The 6,168-nt window shown below is 36.2% G+C and overlaps 1 pseudogene; it reads left to right on the forward strand.

Moving 5' to 3' along the window:
• The first annotated feature begins 1,676 nt into the window (after positions 1–1,676).
• Positions 1,677–2,227, forward strand: LOC108974464 (annotated as a pseudogene).
• The last annotated feature ends 3,941 nt before the right edge of the window (positions 2,228–6,168 follow it).

The following is a 6,168-nucleotide window of genomic DNA, read 5'->3' on the forward strand; positions in this document are numbered from 1 at the left end:
CTAGTAGTGTGTGGATATTGGTATGCGTATGTGAGTGTGTGGGTATACAGTTTCGGGAATTTCGTTAAAAGACTAAGTTCCTCATTATTGCATCAGCCGTTGATTGTGTTGTGATTGGTTGATTGCGAGTCGCCTCTTCAAGAAGTACCGTTTTAGCGGGGCGACAGTGTGGCATCGCTATCGTCGAGTGTGGATCGGTGGTACGCACAGAAGGAAGAAAACGACATAGAGTCAGTCTTGTTTAGGATGTCTACCAAAAAGCATGGTATTCCAACAAATATAATACGGGGAAGTCCCAACAAAAAAATTTTACTCTATGTGTATCAATTATTGCAAATCTAGTTATAATGTATTTAGTTAGCGGCCGGTTCAGTGGTTTTGGTAAGACCTTAAAATATATCTATAATTTTGTAATAAAAATAATAAAAAAATTTAATAAGGAATTTCAATTTTTGCTAGCTTTACAATGGAAGCTAATAAAATAAAAAACGCGAAGGCATTTCTTTAGAAACAAAAATAAAAGTTTTGGACTATCTAGAACAGGGAGCTTGCCCATCAAATGTGGGAAAGAGGCTTGGACTCAGTGAATCTACAGTGCGGACAATAAAAAAAAAAATGAAAATGCAATTAGAAAATCTGTAGTTTCCAGAAAAAATGTAAATGCGAAGAAAACTTCATACTCAAGAAATGTTTTTATTGAAGAAATGGAAAACCTATTAACAATTTGGATTGAGGATCTCAACCAGAAACGAATCCCAGTTGATACTATAACAATAAAACCAAAAGCTCTACGTATTTTTAATCGATTAACATCGAACCAAGAAAACAAAAACGAATTTTCAGCTAGTGGTGGATGGTTTTYGAAATTTATTGAAAGACATAATTTTCATAATTTAAAAACTAAGGATGAAATTGCTTCAGCTGATAGTAAAGCTGCGCAGGACTATCCACCAAAGTTCTTAAAAATTATTCAAGAAGGTGGTTACACGCCAGACCAAGTTTTCAATGCGGAAGAGGTTTTTGGAGAGGGTTTTGGAAGAGGTTACCAAAACGAACATATGTATCTAAGACCTAAAAATCAATTGGTAGCTTCAAAGCTGCAAAGGACCGTGTAACGTTTTTATTATGTAGCAATGCTTCTGGTGACCGCATGATTAAACCGCTGTTAGTAAACAAAAGTCTCAGGCCGCGAGCACTAAAGGGCAATGATTTAAAMMWTTWMSKKKTYMMYKGRWKGSCMAWWAAAAARSYWGRSTAACTRGAAATATATTCCAAGAATGGTTTGATAAATGCGTTGTACCAGAAGTTAAAAGATATTTGGAGAAAAAGAAACAGCCCTTTAAAGCTCTTTTAATAATTGACAATGCACCAGGCCATCCGTTGATTGAACATCCTAATGTAAATATCATTTTCCTCCCACCGAATACTACATCAATTATCCAACCGATGGATCAAGGCATTATTGCGACTTTTAAAATGTACTACCTTAAAAAAAAATTTTTCAATGCATTATGGAAAAACTGGAGGAAAATCCTGAATTGGACTTCACCGATGCTTGGAAAAATTTTTCTATCAAGGATTGCATCTTATACGCGTCAAAAGCAATTTCTGAAATAAGGCAACATACGTTAAACGCATGCTGGAAATCTCTTTGGCCAGAATGTGTTAAAAGTGGTATGTCCGTAACAAGCAATTCAACTAATTATTCAGATATCATTGATTTAGCACGTTCCGCGGGAAGAGAAATTCTTGCAGATATGACGAGAGAAGATATTGACGAGATTCTTCTAGACCGAGAGCTCGATGATGACGATTTGATTCAGCTACGGAAGTAATCGAATCGGAAAATRGTAGCGACACCGAGACAGACGAGCATCCGATTAAAGTAGAGACGATTAAGCAAGGTCTTATACTTGCAGCAGAATTGGAAAATTATTTTGTAGCAAATGATACTGATGCTGAACGTGCACGAAGTTTTCAAAAAGAATTGAATCTCTGCATGTTAAGATATAAAGAACTACATCGGAAATTATTAGATCCAAAAAGAAGCATTCAAACAAAATTAACTGAAGTCATGGTGCAAACTCAGTCGGAGATGCTAAGTCAATCAGAACATCAATCCATAGTTCTTACTACTGATTCTGATACAAATTCTAGTGATATCAGTGCCGGCCATCAAAATAAGCGGTTAAGAATAATTTCCACTACGGATAATGACAGTGATTAAACAGCATTCAACGATTTTTCAATAAATCTACCTATTTTCTATTTTCTTCTCTTTTATATATGGTTTTTGTTTGGTATTTTTTATTTTGTTATGAATAAATAAATCATAAGTTTGAAATTTGAAACTTATTGTATTGTTGTTGAATATTTTTTTGCGCGTATATTTTGTTATACACGATATTTTTTATATTCGGAACCAATTCGTCAGTTAATATTGGAAAACTAACCATTTTTACGCGATTAGTGGCAGAACCAATAATGGCGTAAAAACAGGACTGAGTGTAATCATAACTAGTTCTGGGTCAAACCATATCAAGTGGTTCATGAAAATATTGCATAATCACCAATTTTAAAAATTAGCAGTTCATTAGGTGAGGGACGAGACACATACCTCGTGATATTTCCTCAAAATTCATTTTTTTAAATTATTGAAAGTTGAAATTTAGAGCATAATAAAATTTAAAAATTGTTCTCTCATAAACTACTATAGATAAATGATGAAGTTTTGTGAATATTATACATATTTTTCACGGTCAATTTCTTTAAATACTAATATTTTACATAAAAAATAAACCTGAGTAGTATGTGGCACAACGCCACATGTTCACCTTTAATAATCTGAAAAATTTTTGTTCATTCATGCCATTCCAAAGATATTTAATTTTTTGTCCCCTCTCTCTAAAACGTCAGCAAAGCCACAGCCATCGATGCATAGTGCGCTACGTAAGCTTCCGACATATGTGCCGCAAGAAAAGCATGAAATGTTACAGGAAATTATTATTATTTAAACAAATGAACCGTGGAAAAATGTCTATATTATAGGACGAAAATATTTCTTTGACTTCACAAAATTTCATTGATTTATCTATAGTAGTTTATGAGAATAATATATATAATTTTACAATTTAATATGCTCAAAATTTCAACCTTCAATAACTTTACCAAAAAAATGAACTTTGAGGAAATATTCATATCACGGAGTATGTGTCTGGTCTCTCACCTAGTGAACTGTGGTTTGACCGTTATATATGTATGTACGTATGTCTAACAACATATAACTAATACTAATCATATCTAGATATGTACATATGGTACATTTATATACCATATATATATATATTACATATATGTGGCGGTTAAGGTGTCAATAAGTAAAACACTATTTAACCAGCTACTTAATTTTATTATTCACTTACAAGTAAATCCGACTTACATATATGTATATTATGTGGAGCGCAAAAGAACACGTGGGGTCTCGCTCGATGATCAAAAGAAATAGGACGAATTATAACAGAACCAGTGAAAAACGCTACTGCCTTCCTTCCTTTTCCTTATTCATCGGCAAAATGTGTGAACACTGAAAAACGTGGCAAAAACGCAGAATTCAGCCATCTTTGTTTGTTTTCATGTTGCCATTGCTCAATACACATATATAGTTTTGTACACATCTATTACAATTTGGAGAGGTGCTAATCGCTACAATACTCCACTTCTTAAAAAAATTAAAAATTTTAATAAGAAATTTAAAATTTATACATTAATTTGGAATATAGCTGTTATTATCACTAAACTTAATTCCAAAAAAGTACGTTGAGTTTTCTCGGCTGCTGTGAAGAATTCTAGTTCGTTTACGTCGCCGTCGGCTATGTATACTGGTTTAAGTCTATCCACTGAAATAGAAGTGGGGTTGCCCCGGTAGTCTATGACGACATATTTGTCGTGACGAGCAATGACTTTGAACGGTCCTTCGTAGTTTGATGGGAACGAAATTTCTATATGATCATTTCGTACCAAAACATGAGAACAGGTGTTTAGGTCTTTAAAACAAAAAAATTAATCTCTTTCCGTGTCTTGACTTTCTGCTGGTGCTAAATTTTTTAAATGTTGTTTTAAATTTTGTAATAGTTCGGCAGTGGTTTTTTGATTATTTGAAGGAGGAATGAATTTCCCAGGCAAACGTATTGGTTCTCCATAAACGAGTTCGACTGGCGTTGTGCGCATGTCTTCTTTCCATACTGTTCGAAGGCCAAGTAGTACAACCGGTAGAGCGTCTAGCCAAGTTTCTCGATGGCAAAGGAGTGCAGATTTGAGTTGGTGATGAAAACGTTCCATTAAGCCATTTGATTCCGGATGATATGGAGAAGTCCTCAGATGTTTGATGGCAAGGATCTGCGACAGTGAGTTAAAAAGTTTTGATTCAAATTGTCGTCCTTGATCGGATGTTATTCGTTTTGGTACACCGATTATAGTGTTGACGAATTAATGAGTAATTGCTGCAAAACTGTGTCGTTTTGCTGTGCTGTTGCAAAACTTTGAGTAGTGACTGATTCAGAAATTGCGTTGACACGGGAGAGCATGTCTACAACGATGTTCTGGTGTCCTGAAATGTTTCTGATATCCGAAGTAATTTGACCAATGAAACCCAAACGAGGGAACTGCCAAAGGGAGGCTCGTTCTGTACGTTGGTGAAAAGCGTGCTGTAGCGGCTTATGGTCTGTGAAGACGATCACGCGACGTCCTTCGAAGATGTGTCGAAAATATTTTACGGCTTCGAATATTGCATGTAGTTCGCGATCATACGTATATAACTTCTGTATTGATGGCGGAAGCTTTTTACTGAATAATGCTAATGGTTGCCAAGTGTTATTGACATCTTGCTGTAGGACAGCGCCTATGCTATGTTCGGAAGCATCTGTAAAAATTGCTAATTGAGTGTTTGTATTTGGATGTACCAGTAATGTTGTTTGAGCAAGTGCCTGTTTTGCTTTGTTGAATTATAATTGAAGTTCTTTGGTGCTTTCTATTCCTTGCGAATTCTTCACGTTTGGTCCTTCCAGCAATGATTTGAGAGGAGCGAGGATTTCTTCCGCTTGTTTGATATTTCCTGTAAAAATTTATTGTACCAAGAAATCTTCTTAAACTTTTGATTTTGTAGGAAATTCAAAACTTAGGATAACGATAACCTTATCTTTTAATGGCATTATGCCATTCTTGTTTACTTTGTGTCCCAAGAATTTTATCTCGGTTAGACCAAAATTAGATTTTGTGGGATTAATGACTATTCCGTAATCTTGAAAGCGTTTAAATAATATTTCAAGATGTTGCAAATGTTCGTGATCGTTAGCTGAAGCTATCAAGATATCGTCGCTAAATACAGCGGTCGATAAGGCAGCGTACGGGGTATTTGTCTGGAATTGTGCGAGCATTTAGACTGCGGTAGTCTCTACATGGTCGCCATCGTCCAGTGCTTTTCACTGTTAGGTGCTGTGGCGATGACCATGGACTGTTCGAAGGTCGAGCGATTCCCAGTTTGATCATATCATTAAACTCGTGACGTGCAGCTTGTAGTTTATCCGGTGGTAAATGGCTTGCTTTGCTGGTCACTGTGGCGGACAACCATTTAGCTTTAAGTACATCTTCGTCGACGCCTGGAACCTGTGCTTTAAGATGGCGCAGGAGTTGTGATGGCGTACGATCTCCAATCTCCTCACCTTCGAGAAGTTGTTGTAGCTCCGCTTCTTTCGATTTAGAAAAACGACTAATTAGTGCAATGTTGAATTCAGTAATGGGTGCTGGTGTTGGAGGATCAACGATGATGTCTTCCACTTCTGCCACATGTCGCGTGTCGAGGATGGAAACCAAGTGGTAAAATTTGTTAACATCTCTTACCACTCCCAGAATAGTAAACTGTGCTTCGATTTGGGCGATCCGCAGCGATGGCTTGTCAGGATTAAACTGTATAGGTCGTATGATGTTAGATGTTGGTTGTGGAGGTTTCCTGTCTTCGGAATTGTCTTCCGATGGTGACTGCTTTATGTTGGTTGCTTTATGATGGAATAACGTGTTACCAATGTATCAGTTAGTCTATAAATCACGTTGGTTTTTAGCTTGTACGCCGGGCGTAGGACGTCGAGTGATTTTAACCTCGGTATATTGCATGAA

This window comes from Bactrocera latifrons, unplaced genomic scaffold (genome assembly GCF_001853355.1).
Source record: "Bactrocera latifrons isolate USDA-ARS-PBARC rearing strain unplaced genomic scaffold, ASM185335v1 scaffold_553, whole genome shotgun sequence".
NCBI lineage: Eukaryota > Metazoa > Arthropoda > Insecta > Diptera > Tephritidae > Bactrocera > Bactrocera latifrons.